This window comes from Eleutherodactylus coqui, chromosome 13, assembly GCF_035609145.1.
Source record: "Eleutherodactylus coqui strain aEleCoq1 chromosome 13, aEleCoq1.hap1, whole genome shotgun sequence".
Taxonomy (NCBI): domain Eukaryota; kingdom Metazoa; phylum Chordata; class Amphibia; order Anura; family Eleutherodactylidae; genus Eleutherodactylus; species Eleutherodactylus coqui.
The window spans coordinates 32,209,020-32,229,494 of record NC_089849.1 but is presented as its reverse complement, the minus strand read 5'-3'; positions in this window follow the sequence as shown (position 1 = coordinate 32,229,494).

The window sequence follows — 20,475 nt, the reverse complement described above, 5'->3', positions numbered from 1 at the left end:
ACGATGACTGGTAGAGATGAGCGAACTTACTCGGTTCGGGTGTTTTTGCACTCGAGCACCGCATTTTCCGAGTAACTGACTACTCGGGCGAAAAGATTCGGGGATGAGCAGGGGGTTGCAGAGGGGAGTGGGGGGGGGGGAGAGCTTCTCCCTGTTCCCCACTGCTACCCCCCGCTCCACCACGCGGCCCCCCGGCGCCCCCCGAATCTTTTCGTCCGAGAAGTCAGTTACTCGGAAAATGCAGTGCTCGAGTGCAAAAACACCTGAACCGAGTAAGTTCGCTCATCTCTACTAACTGGTAGCCAATGACACAGGGATCCAAACCATGTCACCCTGCAGCAGTATGGAAAGTCAGGATATGTCCACATAATGCTCATAAAATCTGAAAAGCCTCATTCTCGATCACATATTATCCATTTTTGGGTCGCTCATACAGTCATTCGGCACTAGGTGGGAATTGTTCCGTACACCAGTGGTTCTTATGGTCCTCGCTGGTGTTGCTGCCAGAACCAGTGCCAGTAGTAGTTCAAGCTAGGCAAATTATAGGGCCTAATGAGCTTGGTGGGCACATGGGATGCTCTATGCCTGCCCAGTTGAGAGTGGGGTAGACAAGAGGCCTGCTGTGACTATGTGGGCCCACATATATGCCTGGATCATGGTTGCTTTCCCAAAGCAGAATTGATGGAACTGAAAAAATATGGCGAATCCCGCAGCAATGTCCGTCCATAGACATGCTATGTTAACAGATTCTCACTTGCCCACAAGCGGAAATGAACTGCGATTTTCCGCTCACGGGTGAGAATCGCAGCATGTTCTATTTATCGCGGAAAATCGTGCGGACGGCTTTCATTGCAGTCAATGGAAGCTGTCCGTCTCGCGATACTCTGTGCTGTGAGCACAGCAGAAGTATAGCGGGAAATCGTGTCACCGCCCAGCGCAGGCACGTCATGCACTGCACATGCGCGCCGGCTTGCTGGCAGAGACTGTTGCCGTAGATCCGGGCAGGTAAGTATAGGGTCTCTGGGGGGCACCGGGTCTGATTCCACTTCAATATTTCACAGGTGGAATCTGACACGGCTGTGGGCAGGAGGCCTTAGGGTACTCTTACATGTGCCGACAGTCACCCAAGTAATCACTCAAAAGAGCAATTTTCGGGTGACCCAATAGGGGATGTGAGTGATTCTCACCTAAAAACCAAGTGACTGTTCATCTATGCTCCACTTTCTACAATTACAAGTTATTTGAGGGGTACCTTGACAATAAGTTGATATTAAGATCCCCAGTGATCCACTGTGGGGAATCCTCATGGTAAGTGTTCAGTTTCCCTGCAGCGCCACAACAGGGGAAGTTATAGAGACTGTCACCTACTTTTAGACCTATGAGCTAAACGTATGGGCTGAAAATCGGTGACCCGCTGAGTTCGGAGATATGTTATACTTACCTCCCAGGTGTGAGCGCTGGAAACTGCTGCTCAGTGCATTGAGCGGTGCTGCTAAGTAGTCCGCTGATTATAAAATTAGAACAGGAGGGCTACTTAGCAATGCGGAAGTGGCGGCTTCCAGCGCTGACACCAGGGGAACGATGGAGGAGGTAAGTATAACACTTAATTCCCCCGACTCAGTGGATCACCTACTTTTAGCTCAATGGGTTGTCTGTATAATGCAGGACGGGGTAGGTCTTCCACTAATAGGGTGCATGAAAATGTCTTTTCCAAAACTGACAACCTCTTTAAGAAGAATTGGCTTTCAAAAAGAGGAAATGATTAATGTGTACCCTAAAAATCTGATCTTTGACACATATCCATTGCCTATTGCATAGTGTTAGTATTGTGTGGTATGGCAGATCCATTGGCAGATCTGCGGCGTATGTAGTATATTGCTCTATGTCAACCGCTTCTTTAGGGGCGCAAATATTCAAACATGTATTGTAGGAGAAAGGAGGCTAGAAAGGCTAGAAAGGAGGATAGATATGAGATAGATAAATAGATAGTTATGAGATAGGAGATAGATAGATAGGAGATAGATAGATAGATAGATAGATAGATAGATAGATAGATAGATAGATAGATAGATAGATAGATAGGAGATAGATAGATATGAGATAGATAGATAGGAGAGAGATAGATAGATAGATAGATAGATAGATAGGTAGATATGAGATAGATAGATATATAGATAGATAGATAGATAGGAGATAGATAGATATAAGAGAGACAGATAGATATAATTTAGATAGATAGATAGATAGATAGATAGATATGAGATAGATAGATAGATATGAGATAGATAGATATATAGATAGATAGATAGGAGATAGATAGATATAAGAGAGACAGATAGATATAATTTAGATAGATAGATAGATAGATATGAGATAGATAGATATGAGATAGATAGATAGATAGATAGGTATGAGATAGATATGAGATAGATAGATAGATAGGTATGAGATAGATAGATATGAGATGGATAGGAGATAGATAGGTATGAGATAGATAGATAGATATGAGATAGATAGATTGATAGATATGAGATAGATAGATAGATAGATATGAGATAGATAGATAGATAGATATGAGATAGATAGATAGATATGAGATAGATAGATAGATAGATATGAGAGACAGATAGATATGAGAGAGATAGATAGATAGATATGAGATAGACAGATAGATAGACATGAGATAGATAGATATGAGATAGATAGATAGATAGACATGAGATAGATAGATAGATAGATAGATATGATATAGATAGATAGATAGACATGAGATAGATAGATAGATATTACACATAGTAGCTTGATTGATATAAACTGCTAGATAGACAGATCTTCTCCCCCTCTCGCTGACACGTTGTATTGGGGGGATGGTGTTCTTTGCTCTGACTATTGTGTGATAGTATAAAGTGTAATTAGAACCACAGTACAGCCCAGAAATCCCATCCAAGTCAAGCTTGGTCCAGCCCCACACATCCACGCAGACACGTTGCATGATAATTTCCCTGGCCCTCTCTGTGATTTTTTTTTCTGTCTGGAAGCCGTCCAGGACAAAGATGTGTCTTTAATTTTTAAGGCATGACAGCAAAGAAAAGAATGCATTTTTTTTCTATATGTGGAAGCAGAAAACAGACATTGCCACCTCACCACTAGTAGCATGACTGCACAGAGACCGGAGGAAGGAATGTCTATTCTGTTCTACTAGTATTCTATCTATCTCTGTGCCATTATCTATCTATCTGATATCTATCTATCTATCTATCTATCTATCTCATATCTATCTATCTATCTATCTATCTATCTATCTATCTATCTATCTATCTATCTGATATCTATCTATCTATCTATCTATCTATCTCATATCTATCCTCTCATATCTATCTATCTATCTATCTATCTATCTATCTCATATCTATCTATCTATCTATCTCATATCTATGTATCTATCTATCTCATATCTATCTATCTATCTATCTATCTCATATCTATCTATCTATCTATCTATCTATCCCATATCTATCTATCTATCCCATATCTATCTATCTATCTCATATCTATCTATCTATCCCATATCCATCTATCTATCTCATATCTATCTATCCATCTATCTATCTATCTATCTATCTATCTATCTATCTATCTATCTATCTATCTTTCTATCTATCTATCTATCTCATATCTATCTATCTATCCATCCATCTATCTATCTATCTATCTATCTATCTCATATCTATCTATCTATCTATCTCATATCTATCTATCTATCTCATATCTATCTATCTCTGCGCCATTATCTATATCTCATATCTATCCTCTCATATCTATCTATCTGATATGTATCTACATCATATGTATCTATCAACATAATATCTACCTATCTCATATTTATCTATTTATCCTCTCATATCTATCTATCTGATATCTATCTATGTATCTACATCATATGTATCTATCCACATAATATCTATCTATCTATCTATCTATCTATCTATCTATCTCTCTCATATCTATCTATCTCATATCTATCTATCTATCTATCTATCTATCTATCTATCTATCTATCTATCTATCTATCTATCTATCTATCTATCTATCTATCCATCCATCTCATATCTATCTATCTATCTATCTATCTATCTATCTATCTATCTATCCATCCATCTCATATCTATCTATCTATCCATCCATCTCATATCTATCTATCGATCTATCTATCTATCTATCTATCTATCTATCTATCTATCTATCTATCCTATCTAACTATCTAACCTGTTTCAAAACTGCACTGTGTGGACTTGGTCTTTCCTGCAAAGGTTTGGCTATTTTCCAATGACTTGCCCGCAATCTACAGTGGGTCCATCCACTAGGGGCAATATTTTTGCTGCTATGGATGTTCCACAAGTGCCACCTGCTAGAAAATGCAAAGCCAATGTGGAGAGATTCAAGCATATGCATAGCATGGCACTAAAACATCTCAGACATCCAATCTTCTATCACATTTTAATGTTTACAACAAAATTAAGTTTACCAAAAGCTTCTGACCAATTGTGTGATATTAATGGTTTACATGTCTTGTTCTTTTCTTGGGCATGCTGGGAGTAGTATTTTGCAACAGATTGCTCTGACAGTAAACCTGCATTTTCGAGACAGAATTCTGCCCCAAGACTCCGGGGGAAGGAGGTTATATTTCTTGTAGTTGCTCTCCTATGCTATCCCTCCGATCCCCTAGTTCTTAGCCGTCCAAGATGGCCACCAAACATTTTTAACTCAATAATGCACATTGTGCACTGCTCTCTGATTGGCCCGCACGGATCACATGAGTAACCCTGGCTAATCAGAGACCAGGTGTAGTGCATTAGTAGTCTGACACTAGAAATACACTGTGGGAATTAAGTAGTCTGAAGATTATATTGTCTGTTTTAGATATCTAAAAACCTAAAAATGAGACCCAGAGCCATCAAGATTGGAGAAGATCAACAGCAGGTATTATAACCCCCTACAATCCTGGGACAGATTTTTGCCCTGAAGCCGGAGGGTTGCTTAAAATTACTTCTTCAAAGCTGTAGATACAGTATATGAAATGCTGCAATAAGGTGGGGGTATGAGCTGGTCCCCCAAGTGCAACAGAGCCGCCCAAGTCCCTGCCGCTCTGATCTCAGAGTAAACTGCAGCAGTTACTTATCATTCATTGATCATGTGACACTTCAGCCAATCACAAGCTTCAGTGATTATATTGGCATAAAAAGCACGACTATTGAAGCTTGTGATTGGTCATGTGCACAATGAATGGCACATAGCAGCAGCTTCTTCTGGGATCGCAATGGCGGTGACTGGGGCAGCTCCCTTGGACCTGGGGGATCATTTAAAGAGGTCAGTATGGCTTATTATTTTATTTTTCACCATTCCCCACCCATTTTTTTCTCAATCCTTAAAATTCCTTTAACTCCTTTGTGCTCCAGGACATATTCATATGTCCGATAAGCTCGGGGTTAAAGGGGTTGTCCCGAGGCAGCAAGTGGGTCTATACACTTCTGCATGGCCATAATAATGCACTTTGTAATGTACATTGTGCATTAATTATGAGCCATACAGAAGTTATAAAAAGTTTTATACTTACCTGCTCCGTTGCTGGCGTCCTCGTCTCCATGGTGCCGACTAATTTTCGCCCTCCGATGGCCAAATTAGCCGCGCTTGCGCAGTCCGGGTCTTCTCCTGTTCTCTATGGGGCTCCGTGTAGCTCCGTGTAGCTCCGCCCCGTCACGTGCCGATTCCAGCCAATCAGGAGGCTGGAATCGGCAATGGACCGCACAGAAGCCCTGCGGTCCATGGAGACAGAGGATCCCGGCGGCCATCTTCAGCAGGTGAGTATGAAGACGCCGGACCGCCGGGATTCAGGTAAGCGCTGTGCGGGTGTTTTTTTTAACCCCTGCATCGGGGTTGTCTCGCGCCGAACGGGGGGGGGTTTAAAAAAAAAAAAAACCCGTTTCGGCGCGGGACATCTCCTTTAATATGGAAGAGGCTCAAAATCCGAGTCCACTCCATACACTGCCAGTGTTGGCTGTCCTTGACAGTTCACATCCAACCGAAACAGATGTGACCAGAGGTCTCACCTGTTAACCCTTTAAATTCTCCTGTCAGATCCTGAACGCCCCCCCGCTCGTCCCTCTCCCATTATATCACAATGTGCAGTATATGGTAAAAGAAATCAAATGCTCACAAGTTCAAGTTCCCTCGGGGGATTAAAAAGGAAAGCAAAAATAAGTGAAAAAAAAAAAAAAAAATCTTTGCAAGAAATTAAGGCTAAAAAAAGTGCTGTTTTTATGCTTTAAAAAAATCTAAGCAAAAAACACCAAAACATGTCTGTCATCGCCTGTAAAAGTCTGATCGATCAAAATAATGTATTATTTTTCCTATATATTGAACAAAAAACCCCAAAAACATAAAGCTAGAATTGCAATTTTTTAATTCTGATAAAAGGTTATCAGAAAGTCAGGTATTCTGAAATAGAATTCACAGGTTGTCCGACAAAAAATGAGTCCTTCCATAGCCATATCAAGGGAGAAATAAAGAAGTTATAGCAGGCAGAAAATGGGGGCAGAAAATATTTTTTAAATTATTCTATAATTTAAGGGTTTATTCAGACGTGCGTATACCGGTCTGGTTTTCACACCTGGCTGATGTACGCTGCCCCCTGTCTGCAAGGGGAGGAGGTGCGACGGGCTGGGAGCTAGTGCACTGAGCTCCCGCCCCCTCTCTGCCCCTCACCACTGTTTGCAATGGGAGAGGCGGGATGGGGGCGAAGCTAAGTCCCACGTTCCTATTGCAAACAGTGGCGAGGACCGGAGAGGGGGCAAGACCTCGGTACACTAGCTCCCGTCCCGCCTCCTCCCCTTGCAGAGAGGGGCAGTGTATATCGGCCGGGTGTGAAAACCTGACCGATAAACGATATACACCCGTCTGAATAAGTCCTAAAGGCTAGATTCACACCGGCATATATCAGCCACATTTTCACACCTGGCCGATATATGCTGCCCCTCTGATGCATTCATTTACAATGCATCAGTTCACATAGGCGTACTTCCATGGCGTAAAAGCGCCCAGCCGGCCAAGAAAGTGCATTTCGGCCTGGCGCTTTTACGCTGCCGGTGGCTACATAGACTCCTATAGGGGCCTATGACAGCTGCCGGAGAAGGCAGGTGGGAGGGAGAAGCGTGACTGCTAAACTCCTGGTCTCTTCCACTCCCCCTCTCTGCCCCTTGCCAGCTGTTTGTAATTGGAGGAGCGGGACGGGGCGGAGCTAGTTGCTAAGCTCCCACCCTGTCCCCTCCCATTTCTGGCTGCCGACAAGGGGCGGAAAGGGGGTGGGAGCTTAGTGCTCTAGCTCTCACCCCATCCCGTCCCCTTCCATTGCTAGCTGCCAACAAGGGGCAGAGAGGGGGCGGGAGCTTAGCACACTAGCTCCCGCCCCGCCCCCTTTCTTTGCAGAGAGCCAGCAAGGGGGTGGACAGATTCCCGAGGCCAGGGCCGTCTGAACAGGTGCACAAACGTTAGATTTATGCGCTCGTTCATGCGCTTTTACGTCGCCGGCGGGCGAACGTAAAAATGCCAACGCCCTTGTGAATCCAGCAAAAGTAGTACAACAAAAAAACAAAATAAAGTTGTTATTGTCATAATTGTACTGACCCACAGTAGAAGGTTATCTTGTCATTTTGCTGAAGTGTGTCCACTGTAAAAACAAGCCCCTCCCCCCCAAAGAAGGGGGAATATTTTTTTGCCCTTTCTTTCCACACCAAGTTTTTCTTAGTATATTATATGGTACGTTAAATAGTAACATTAGAAAATACAACTTGGTCCGTAAAGACAAGTCCTCAGACAGCTACGTCAATGGAAAAGTAAAAAACTTTGAATTTTTCGAAAGTGGGGAGGAGAAACAAAAAAAAGTCTGTATCATTAAGGGGTTAATCACTAGAGATGAGCGAACGTACTCGGATAAGCACTACTCGAGTAATGTGCCTTATCCGAGTACCTCTCTGCTCGTCCTGAAAGATTCGGGACGCGGTGCGGAGCGGGGAGCTGCAGGGGAGAGCAGGGAGGAACGGAGGGGAGATCTTTCTCTCCTTCTCTCCCGCCCTCTCTGCCCCGCTCCCCGCTGCGACTCACCTGTCAGCAGCGGAGCGCCCCGAATCTTTCAGGACGAGCGGAGAAATACTCGGATAAGGCACATTACTCGGACGAGTAGTGCTTATCCGAGTACGTTCGCTCATCTCTATTAATCACCTTTATTTACACCACTTGATATCTTGTGTTCTGTCCACTTTGGGGCTCACAATTTGTATATTCACCTATTACCAGTAGTATAATTTTGGAATGTGGGAGGAAACCCATGCAAACACAGGGAGAGCAAACAAACTCCATGTTGTCCTTAGTCAGATTTGAACCCAGGACTGCAGCACTGCAAGGCAGTAGTACTAACCACTGAGCCACCATGCTGTAAGATTAAGAGTTCTTTTTTCTTTCTATCCATCTGATTTGCCATATAAAAATAACAAAGGGAACCCTGTTAATAAAGAGTATCAGATTAGAGATAGATAACTGATCACAATATATAAGAATATTACAATCTTAACATGAAATATGATATAAAAAGGGATTTTCCAGTATTACTTTTACTATTGGGGCCACTAACAGGGGCACTATTACCACTGGGGCTACTAAGAGGGTACACTATTGGCACTGGGGCCACTATTACTATTGGAGCTACTAAGGGGCCACACTATTACTACAGAGGCTACTGAGAGGGTGTACTATTACTCCTGGTGCCACTGAAAGAGGGTCCTATTACTATAGAGGCCACTAACAGGGGATGCTTTCACTCTAGGCGCCACTGAGTGGGAGCACTGTTACTACCGGGGCCACTGAGAAGAGGCGTTGTTACTTCTGGGGCCACTGAAAGAGGATGCTATTACTATAGAGGCCACTAACAGGGGATGCTATTACTGTAGGGGCCACAGAGAGGGGCACTGTTACTACAGAGGCCACTGGAATAATGGAGGTCAAATTATACAATCCGATAAGCCACACCCCTAGCCATACCCCTCACCATGCCCCTTTTTTTACATTGGTGGGTGGCAACCCTATCCATACCGTTCTTCTGTGTGTTTACTATGGCATCACATGCCGCATAACTTAATTTATAATATAGTTTTTCAACTTCTAGAAACAATATTTTATGAGAAAATATAGCGCCTCACGAAGGCTCCTTACAGCGGCACACAAAGTACCTAAGAATCCCTAATATGGACTTAGAAGGACACCATGTGCCACCGTAGAGTCCAGGCACATTGATCTGCATTGTGCTCGAACACCCTGAGCTGCTCTTTCTCAGTAGCGTTAGGGATGGCCAAATTTTTGCTTATTTTTGGCTATTCCACCAGTCAGTCCAAATTGTATACAAATGAGACAGAAGGAGGCAAATTTTCGCAGCCCTCCTACTTGTACAGTAAAAGACGTTTGGTAGCTCCCAGTGGGTCTTCATGAACCAAAATCAAGGAAATTGCAAAAGTTCACATCTGTTTTTAACATGGAGTGATAAATGTAATAGGCCAATAATAAACCAAAGAAATTTCCCCCAAGGTGAAAGTTGCAATCACGTTCTGGGTCAATATTATGGTGGGTGGGCCTTCACAGGAGGGAAATAGTTAAAAGTCGGTTACATTATGTCACTGGAGAGGGAGGAGTGCCGCAGCACAGGAGGAATTCACATCAGTAAGGAATTCTCCCAGGGGCAGCGTTAACTCTTAGGCTGCTGACTTTGCCATATGGGGAACATACTGTATGTAGCAGGAGCTGCAGTCAGAGTACCATATACAGGCACCTACCTGCTGCAGGACAGTTCACACCTGGTGACTGAGCTCCACCTTAACAACAAGAAGAGAGGCTATCTTGATAAGGGCTACCTTCTCCACCACTCTTACCCATAGGTTGTATTTAGCATTGCAGTTCAGCCAAGTAAATGGTGCAGAGATTCAATACCAGACATCAACTGTAGACAAGGATGGCGCTATTCATGGAAAAAAGCAGATTTTTTTTTTCTTGTTGAGCCTGAGCTTCAACTATACAACTACTACTGCTTCTTCTGTACCACTAGAATATAAGGCTAATTGCCTCCCCTCGGCAACCCCCAAAATCAATGAAAAAACGACCTCACTCTCCAATGGCAGAGATGAAGGGCTCATTCACACAGGCATATTCAGTTTCGATCAGTGTAATATGCAGTGGTTTTACGGACCGAAACCGTGCGTATTCACTGCTTCTTGCATTTTTTTTTGGTGTGTATTCATTAGGTTTTTTACACGGGCAAAAAAAAAAAAAGAAGGCCCCCATTGATTGGATGAGTAAATATGCAGTAAATACTTACACGATCCCATTGACTTTAATGGACTATTTTAGTCCATAATACAGACTAAGGGCTTATTTAGACGACCGTATATCGGCTCGGTTTTCACGCAGAGCCGATATACGGTGTCGTTGTCTGCAGGAGGGGGGGGGGAGGATGGAAGAGCCAGGAGCAGGAACTGAGCTCCCGCCCCTTTTCTACCCCTCGCCACTATTTGCAATGGGAGGGGCGGTGCTAAGCACGATACTTAGCTCCACCCCCATCTCGCCCTCTCCTATTGCAAATAGTCGCGATGGGCGGAGAGGGGGCGGGAGCTCAGTTCCTGCTCCTGGCTCTTCCATCCTCCTCACCCTGCAGACAAGGACACCGTATATCGGCTCGGCGTGAAAACTGAGCCGATATACGGTCGCCTGAAATAGTCCTGAGGGCTTATTTACACGAGCGCATATCGGCCGGCGTTTTCACGGCCGGCCGATACGCTTCCATCTGAGCAGTCCCCCCCTTCCCTCCCCCTCACCCTCCCTCTCCCTCCCTCTCTACTTCTCTCCTCCCTTTTGGCTGTTTGCAATGGGAGTAGGCAGGACGGGGTGGAACTAAGCTCCCACCTCCTCCCCGCCCCTTGTCCGCAGCCAGTAATGGGAGTGGGTGGGACAGAGCGGAGCTTAGCTCTGCCTCCATCCCACCAGCTCCAATTGCAAATGCCGGAGTGGTGGAGAGAGGCAGAGAGTCGCTGAGGGGGAGGGAAGGGGGGAACTGCTTAGATAGAAGAGTATATCAGTGTAAATAAGCCCTAAGGGCAGTTTTAAATGGTCGTATGCGCAACTACACTCGCCACTTTCCTTTCTTCGGTCATTCAAACTGTGCGCCATAGTGCAGAGTTTGAAAAAAAGCGCAGGAAGATAAATCCTGCCCTATCTATTTTTCAGTGGTGCTATTTAATGTACTGAAAAACTTTAAAAAGTTTTCAGTGCCTCTTGTTTCTACGGCGCACAAACTGCAACAAAAATGACATGATAACTTTATTCTATGAGTGAGTACAGGTACTACGATACTAAAGTTAGGGCTTACTTACACGAGCGTATATCGGCCGGCTCTCTGCCTTTCTCCTCCACTCCGACGTTTGCAATGGGAGGGGGTGGGGCAGAAGTGGAGCTAAGCTCTGCTCTATCCCGCCCACTCCCATTGCTGGCTATAGACAAGAGGAGGGGGCGGGAGCTTAGCTCCGCCTTGTCCCACCCACTCCAATGCAAACCGCTCAGAGGGGAGGAGAGAGGCAAAGAGTCGGTGAGGAGGAGGGAAGGGGGGGGACTGCTCAGATTGAAGCGTATATTGGCCGGCCGTGAAAACGGCTGCCAATATACACTCGTGTAGATAAGCCCTTATGTAGTTGTTTTTTTTTTTTGCTGTACTACTTTTATTTTTTTCAAAGACATTTAATTTTTTTTAAATTATTTTTTGGAATATATATGACTTTTTGATCACTTTTTATTGCATTTTTTTTTTAAAAGACAGAATGACCAAAAAAGCGCATTTTTGCCGTTATCAATTTTTATTCGGAATACTTTCACCGTGCGGGATCCATAATGCATTTCTTTGATAGATCGGACTTTTACAGACGCAGCGATACTAAACATGTATTTTTGTTTTATCATTTTGATTCTTTTATGTAGTCTAACCAATGATCTGTGAGGGTGGATTCAGATGAAGCGTGTTTATGTGCGCACAAAACCACGCATCTCTTAGAACCATTGGCTCTCTATGGTGTGTTCACATGTCTGTGTTTTACAGGCGTGCAAACACGCGCACCTGTAAAAGATAGGACATGCGGGCACCATAGCTCCTTGGTGCATGTAAATATTCCCCGCAAGGAGTCCCCTTGTCACTGAACACTGTGACAGCACTGGCCATTCATTGAATTCAATGAATGGCTGAGTGTTGCCTGTGATTGGCTGTGTGGTGTGACCAATCACAATCAGCACTCAGCTGTCATTCAATTAATGGCTGAGTGCTGCCTGTGATTGGCTAAGCGCTCAGCCAATCAGATACAGCCCTTTCTGCTGAAACAGATTCAGAGCAGTGCAGGAAGAAGACAGGCTGGACGCGCCTGAGCCCCGGCAGCTGAGGAGAGGTGAGTATATATATATTTTTTATTTTTAACTAGAGATGAGCGAGCACCAAAATGCTCGGGTGCTCGTTGCTCGAGTCGAACTTTCAGCGATGCTCGAGGTTTCATTTCGAGTAACGAACCCCATTGAAGTCAATGGGCGACTCGAGCATTTTTGTATATCGCCGATGCTCTCTAAGGTTTTCATTGGTGAAAATCTGCAAAACCCAAGAAAGTGATGGAAACGACACAGAAACGGATAGGGCAGGTGAGGGGCAACATGCTGGGCTGCATTTCAGGTTCCCAGGTCCCACTATTCAGCCACAATAGCGGCAAGAGTGGGCCCCCCCCCTAACAATTTTTACTTCGGACAAACCCTCATTAGTAAGCCACATCTTAGCTAAGCACCACACTACCTCCAACTAAGCACAAGCACTGCCTGCGGGACACACCGCTGCCTCTTCTCCTGGGTTGCATGCTGCCCAACCCCCCCCGCACGACCCTGTGTCCACAGCGCACACCAAAGTGTCCCTGCGCAGCCTTCAGCTGCCCTCATGCCACACCACCCTCATGTCTATTTATAAGTGCATCTGCCATGAGGAGGAACCGGAGGCACACACTGCAGAGGGTTGGCAGGGCCAGGCAGCGACCCTCTTTAAAAGGGGTGGGGCGATAGCCCACAATGCTGTACAGAAGCAATGAGAAATCCAATCCTGTGCCACCTCCGTCAGGAGCTGCAAACGTGGGCATAGCAATGGGGAATCCATGTGCCACACAGTATTCATTCTGTCAAGGTGTCGCATAGCTCAATCCACACTGCAGGGGAAAGCCATCTGCGCTCTGCCCCCTACCCAGGTCAGTCAGTGTCTTTGTGCCAGACAGGTCAGACACCGCGATGGAAACTAAGTTTGCACCAACAGCATAGGTGGGTCCTAGGAAACCCAAGAAATGAACAAAAAATTGATCTGAGCGGCCAAACATGGCAGACTTGCACTGCGCCCACGGCATAGGCCTCGGCCCACAGATTCAGCAATCCTAGGCAGGAAGCGGACTTTCACTGCACCCAGGACATAGGCCTCTGCACAAACCCTCAGCAATCGCGGGCCTACAGCGGACTCCTATGCTAGCGTAGCTGTGCACGTCTCATTAGCGCTGTATTGCTCCTGTAGTTTGTCCCAATGCAGTGCCCCGGATAGTAGAGCTAACGTCAGATTAAATACAGGTGGGCTTCGACCCACACTGCATGCCCCAGTCAGACAAGTATACACAGGCAGGTACAACTCCCTAATGTGAAGTCCGTGTGGTCCTACAGCATGGGTGGGTCCCAGGAAGCCACCGGCGGTACATAAATAAATCCCATTGCATTGCCCAGCACAGCTGAGGTAACGTCAGATTAAATGCAGGTGGGCTTCGGCCCACACTGCATGCCCCAGTCTGACCAGAGTTTTTAATACATAGACACAGGCAGGTACAAATCCCCTATGTGAAGTCCGTGTGGACCGACAGAATGGGTGGCTCCCTGGAACCCACCGGCGGTACATAAATAAATCCCATTGCATTGCCCAGCACAGCTGAGGTAACCTCAGATTAAATACAGGTGGGCTTTGGCCCACACTGTATGCCCCAGTCAGACTGGGGTTCTTTATAAGTAGACACATGCAGTTACAACTCCGTGTGGACCGACAGCATGGGTGGGTCCCAGGAAGCCACCGGCGGTACATAAATAAATCCCATTGCAGTGCCCAGCACAGCTGAGGTAACATCAGATTAAATGCAGGTGGGCTTCGGCCCACACTGCATGCCCCAGTCTGACCGGGGTTTTTAATACATAGACATAGTCAGGTACAAATCCCTAATGTAAAGTCCCTGTGGACCCACAGCATGGGTGGCTCCCTGGAACCCACCGGCGGTACATAAATAGATCCCATTGCAGTGCCCTGGACAGCAGAGCTAACGTCAGATTAAATACAGGTGGGCTTCGGCCCACACTGCATGCCCCAGTCAGACTGGGTTTTTTTATAAGTATACACAGGCAGGTACAACTCCCTAATGTGAAGTCCGTGTGGACCCACAGCATCGGTGGGTCCCAGGAAGCCACCGGCGGTATATAAATAAATCCCATTGCAGTGCCCAGCACAGCTGAGGTAACGTCAGATTAAATGCAGGTGGGCTTCGGCCCACACTGCATGCCCCAGTCTGACCAGGGTTTTTAATACATAGACACAGGCAGGTACAAATCCCTAATGTGAAGTCCCTGTGGACCCACAGCATGGGTGGCTCCCTGGAACCCACCGGCGGTACATAAATAAATCCCATTGCAGTGCCCAGCACAGCTGAGGTAACGTCAGATTAAATGCAGGTGGGCTTCGGCCCACACTGCATGCCCCAGTCAGACTGGGGTTTTTAATACATAGACACAGGCAGGTACAACTCAATAATGTGAAGTCCGTGTGGACCGACAGCATGGGTGGCTCCCTGCAACCCACCGGCGATACATAAATAGATCCCATTGCAGTGCCCTGGACAGCAGAGCTAACGTCAGATTAAATACAGGTGGGCTTCGGCCAAGAATGTTTTCATTGTTGGAGGAGGAGGACGGGGATGTTTTTGAGGCAGTACGTGTCCTGTCCCCGTGTCCGTGGTTATATGCACTTTACCAGTAACCGCGTTGGTGGGATAGTGGTCGCGACTGTGGACCTATTAGCGCGGTTTTATTCCGTTGGTTTTGCGGAATGTGGCCAGGATTAAGTGGGCCGTCGTGGGGGGCTTTCTTATTGTGTCGTTTAAGGTGAAATTCTTGGACTGCCGCCAGACGGACCACTGCGAAAGCATTTGCCAAGAATGTTTTCATTGTTGGAGGAGGAGGACGGGGAAGTTTTTGAGGCAGTACGTGTCCTGTCCCCGTGTCCGTAGTTATATGCACCTTCCCAGTGACCGCGTCGCTGAAAAGTTGTCGCACCTGGGGAACCTAGTAGCGCGGCCTCGCCACCATCATGTCTTTGGGAAGCCTCCGTTTCCACTACCCTGTAACATTGCAGTAGCAGCAGTATAGGCAGAGCCGAGAATTAGTAACATTTTAGCGGTAAGAGTATGCACAAACCCCTGTAACATTTCATTGGCAGCAGTGACAACAGACCCCACTAACATTTCATTTGCAGCAGTATACACAGACCCCAGTAACATTTCAGTAGTATCTGTATAGATAGACCCCAGTAACTGTTCAGTAGTATAAGTCTAGACAGACCCCAGTAACTGTTCAGTAGTATAAGTCTAGACAGACCCCAGTAACATTTCAGTTCCAGCAGTATTGACAGACCCCAGTAACATTTCAGTAGTATCAGTTGCGACATGCCCCAGTCACATTTCAGTTCCAGCAGTGCAGACAGACCCCAGTAACAGTAACGTTGAAGCAGTATGGGCAAAGCAGCAGACAAACATTTCCCTGGCAGCAGTGTAGGGAGAGCAAAGTATTTGTAACATTTCAGTAGTAGCAGTATAGTCAGACCCCAGTAACAGTAACGTAGAAGCAGTATGGGCAGAGTCCACTATTAGTTACATTTCTGTTATAGCAGTATAGACCTGCCCCAGTAACATTTCCGTTAAAGCATTATGGGCAGAGCCCAGTATTAGTAAAATTACAGTAGTAACAGTATACACCAACCAAGGTAACATTTCAGGAGCAGAAGTATCGGCAGACCGAAGTAACATTTCTGTTGCTGAAGTATAGTCAGACCCCAGTAGCATTACTGTGGCAGAAGTATAGGTAGGCAGAACAGAGTTACATTTCTGCAGCAAAAGTGTAGGCCAACCCCAGACACAGTGGTGTACCATGAGTGCAGGCGAAGCCCATAAAAATTACTTGGATTACATTGTAGGCGAGGGCCCGAAAAATTGGTGTACCGACAGTACAAATGTACCCTAGAAAAATTGCCCATGCCCAACCCAGAGGGCAGGTGAAACCCATTAATCGCTTAGCGTACTGTGGCTTAATTTTTAACTAGGCCTGGAGGCAGCCCAGTCAAAATAAAAATTGGTTCAGGTGGAAGTTTCAATGCTTTAATGAGAATTGAAACAGATAAATATTATTTTAAAAAGTTATATGAGCCTTTTGGCCCACAGAAAAATTGGCCATTCGCGGTGATTACGAGAGGTTTCAGGAGGAGGAGCCGGAGGAGGAGGACAAATAGCATACACAGATTGACAAAGGTCTTTAGGTAGCGCTGCTGTCCGCTGGTGAAGAAGAGAAGTCTGGGGAAATCCAGGCTTTGTTCATCTTTATGAGTGTAAGTCTGTCGGCGCTGTCAGTTGACAGGCGGGTACGCTTGTCCGTGATGATTCCCCCAGCTGCACTAAACACCCTCTCTGACAAGACGCTAGCCGCAGGGCAAGCCAACACCTCCAGGGCATACAGCGCGAGTTCGGGCCACGTGTCCAGCTTTGACACCCAGTAGTTGTACGGAGCAGAGGCGTCACTGAGGACGGTGGTACGATCGGCTGCGTACTCCCTCACCATCTTCTTACAGTGCTCCCTCCGACTCAGCCTGGACTGGGGAGGTGTGAGACAGTCTTGCTGGGGAGCCATAAAGCTGGCAAAGGCCTTGGAGAGTGTTCCCCTGGCTGCGCTGAACATGCTGCCTGATCTCCACGCCTCCCCTTCTACTTGGCCCTCGGAACTGCGCCTTCTGCCACTAGCGCTGTCAGATGGGAAGTTTACCATCAGTTTGTCCACCAGGGCCCTGTGGTATTGCATCACTCTCAAACCCCTATCCTCTTCGGGAATGAGAGTGGAAAGGCTCTCCTTATACCGTGGGTCAAGCAGTGTGTACACCCAGTAATCCGTAGTGGCCAGAATGCGTCTAACGCGAGGGTCACGAGAAAGGCATGCTAACATAAAGTCAACCATGTGTGCCAGGGTACCTGTACGCAACATATGGCTGTCCTCACTAGGAAGATCACTTTGAGTATTCTCCTCCTCCTCAGGCCGTACACGCTGAATGGATGAGAGGCAAGCAGCATGGGTACCCTCTGCAGTGGGCCCAGCTGTCTCTTCTTCCTCAGGCTCCTCCCCCTCCTCCTCCTCCACGCGCTGAGATATAGACATGAGGGTGCTCTGACTATCCAGCGACATACTGTCTTCCCCTGCCTCCGTTTCCGCCCGCAAAGCATCAGCCTTTATGCTTTGCAGGGAACTTCTCAACAGGCATAGCAGGGGAATGGTGATGCTAATGATTGCAGCATCGCCGCTCACCATCAGGGTGGACTCCTCAAAGTTTCCAAGGACCTGGCAGATATCCATATTATATTTCAAACCCTTCCCGGAAAATCACTGCAGGGGTGCCAGCATCCTATTGCTTTCAATGCGGTCGCCGGCATCAGATCACACAGGCATATTCCCACGGCGTAAAACATAGTCCTGGAGCTATCTTCCTGGCCGGACTATGGCCGCTGCCATAGACTCCTATGGGAGTCAATGACAGCGGCCAGAGAAGGGAGGTGGGAGGGAGTTTAGTAGTGTGACTGCTTAACTCCCTCCCCCTTCTCTCCTTCTCTCTTCTCCCCTCTGGCTGTTTTCGCCGTCCTGCGCCTCCCATTACTGGTTGTGAACAAGGGGTGGGGAGGGGGCAGGAGCTTAGCTCCGCCCCTGTCCCACCCCTCCCATTGCAAACAGCCGGAGGGCAGGAGAGAGGAGGTGAGTTGGCGAGGGGGAGGGAAGGGGGAGACAGCTTAGCATGACCTAAGCTGTCTCCCTCTGCCCAACGGCATATACACCTAGCCAGTGCATCACGGGGCAGCGTATATCGGCCAGACGTGAAAACGGCGGCTGATATACGCCCGTGTGAATAAGCCCTTATAGTGTTCAGTCAGTGCGCGGTGTGTGACATTGATTACGAAATAGTTGCGCAATCGCTTTTGTTATTCTTCTTATTAAGCAAGGTATACTGGATTAATTGTATAGGCATATTTCCAAAAAAATACTTATACAACGGCGATTGGATTACATTATTCGCCATAATTGGAAAACTTTACGTGGCAGAAAGAAACGGATATCATATTTGAATTCAACGCACTAAAGTTACTATAAGCCGCCTGCCTACCTGCTTATCTGGTACAAAAAATGTATTGCACAGTGTTATCATTCAAAGGATTGCTGGATCATACGAATTTAAATGAATCGGTCAGTGTAAACTCGGCCAATGATCTACGATGAGCGATAATTTGTTTGCTTATCATTCACTATTCATTTCATGCAAGCATGAAAATTATCGCTGGCTCATTTGCTAATCATTCAGTTTAAATATCCAGCAAATGTGAACGATTTTCGAGCGTTACGATATATCTGCCCATATAAACAGGCTGCACAAGCGAACTCTGACATAGTTTGCTCTTGCAAACGATAAATTGTTCTATGTAAAAGCATCCTAAGGGCTCTTTCATACAGACGTGAAAATCACGCAGGAGTTAGCTGCGCAAAAAAAAAAATCACGGCTAACTTACAAGAAAATGGACGATTTGCCGCTATCAAGTCCCAAGCTTAATTAGCGGTGAAATTGCCCATTCACACAATTGGCCCTGCGGGGCTTTTCTTCATTGCTGGGGACGCCCTTCATTTCAGCAGGGAAGGAGGTATTTCTCTGCAGTGGAGCTGGAGAGATTTCCCCAAAGTGGGGAGAGAGGGATTCCCCTGCAGGGAAATCCCTCTCTCCCCACTGTGGGGAAATACCTCCAGCCCCGCAAGATGAAAGGAGTACCTAGCAATAAAGGAGGGTCCCTGGGGACTCTCTTTATCTCTCTCTCTCTCCCCGCTGCGGGGAAATCCCTCCAGCCCCATAGAGATGAAGGGAAACTCCGGGGAGTCCTCTCATTCCCACGGGGACTAACAGGAGCGTGCAGTGGGACATTTAAAATGTGCTTCTTGGTTTAGCGGCGTGGCAGCACTCCCTTCCCCCTCCCTTTTTGTCCAGCTCCCATAGGAGTCTGTTGAAACTCCTGCACTTCACGCACCAAAGATTGGTCAGGTACTAGCTTTTCACGCAGCAGGGAATTTGAGTTGCATGAATTTCTGTCTTTTTAGGTACAAGTTGTTTTGCAGCTAAAATTCCTTTGACTGACCGTTTCCATAGAAAACCATTGGTTCCCATGTGAAAGAGCCCTTATTTCACCAAGAACAAAAAGATCAGGAAGCTGAAAGGTACATAATCTGTGTGTTCCACGCATGTCTGCGCATAGTACTGTACTTTTTTTCCGACGCAAGACCAGTTCGCACACACGCGTGACACACCCTTTGCATGGATTTCATGGCTATTTAAAGTTTAATGAGGTCCAGATGTGATCTTGCACGGTGTCACACCCTTCCCCTTGCCACCTCTATGGGACCTTTGCTGTACAAAGCACAGGAAAATAGAGCAGGTCCTATTATTCTGGTGTGCGCAAAACTCACAAAAATTGAAATCAATGAGTTCTATTCTCTGTGTTTAACACGTGCAGATTTTGCGCACACAAATACTTGCGCAAACACGGTAGTGTGAAAAACCCCTAACTTTGGTAACGTCAATGGTAGGAGAGGAGGCAGCTACCTTCTCCTCCTAGTTAATTTTTAAAATTAATTAATACAAGGACAGCCACTGGGAAAATAAATTCTACAGAATAAGCCGAGTAAAGCTCCATTCAGAAATAACAAGAAGTGCCTGATTCTCGTTTGCCGAAGCGAACAAGCTGGTGATGTCATCACCAGCTCTATCGCAGTCAGATCCAATAGAAGCATCTAGAAGCAAGTGACCAACTATGGAGTGTCCAATATCTATTAGGATAATTTTGTGGCAGCAGACAATGCTCATCTACACAATGTCTTTCATTCATATTAATGTTGGTTGGACTCAGGGGCGTAACTATAGAGGATGCAGGGGATGCGGTTGCACCCGGGCCCAGGAGCCTTGGGGGGCCCATAAGGCCTCTCTTCTCCATATAGGGAGCCCAGTAC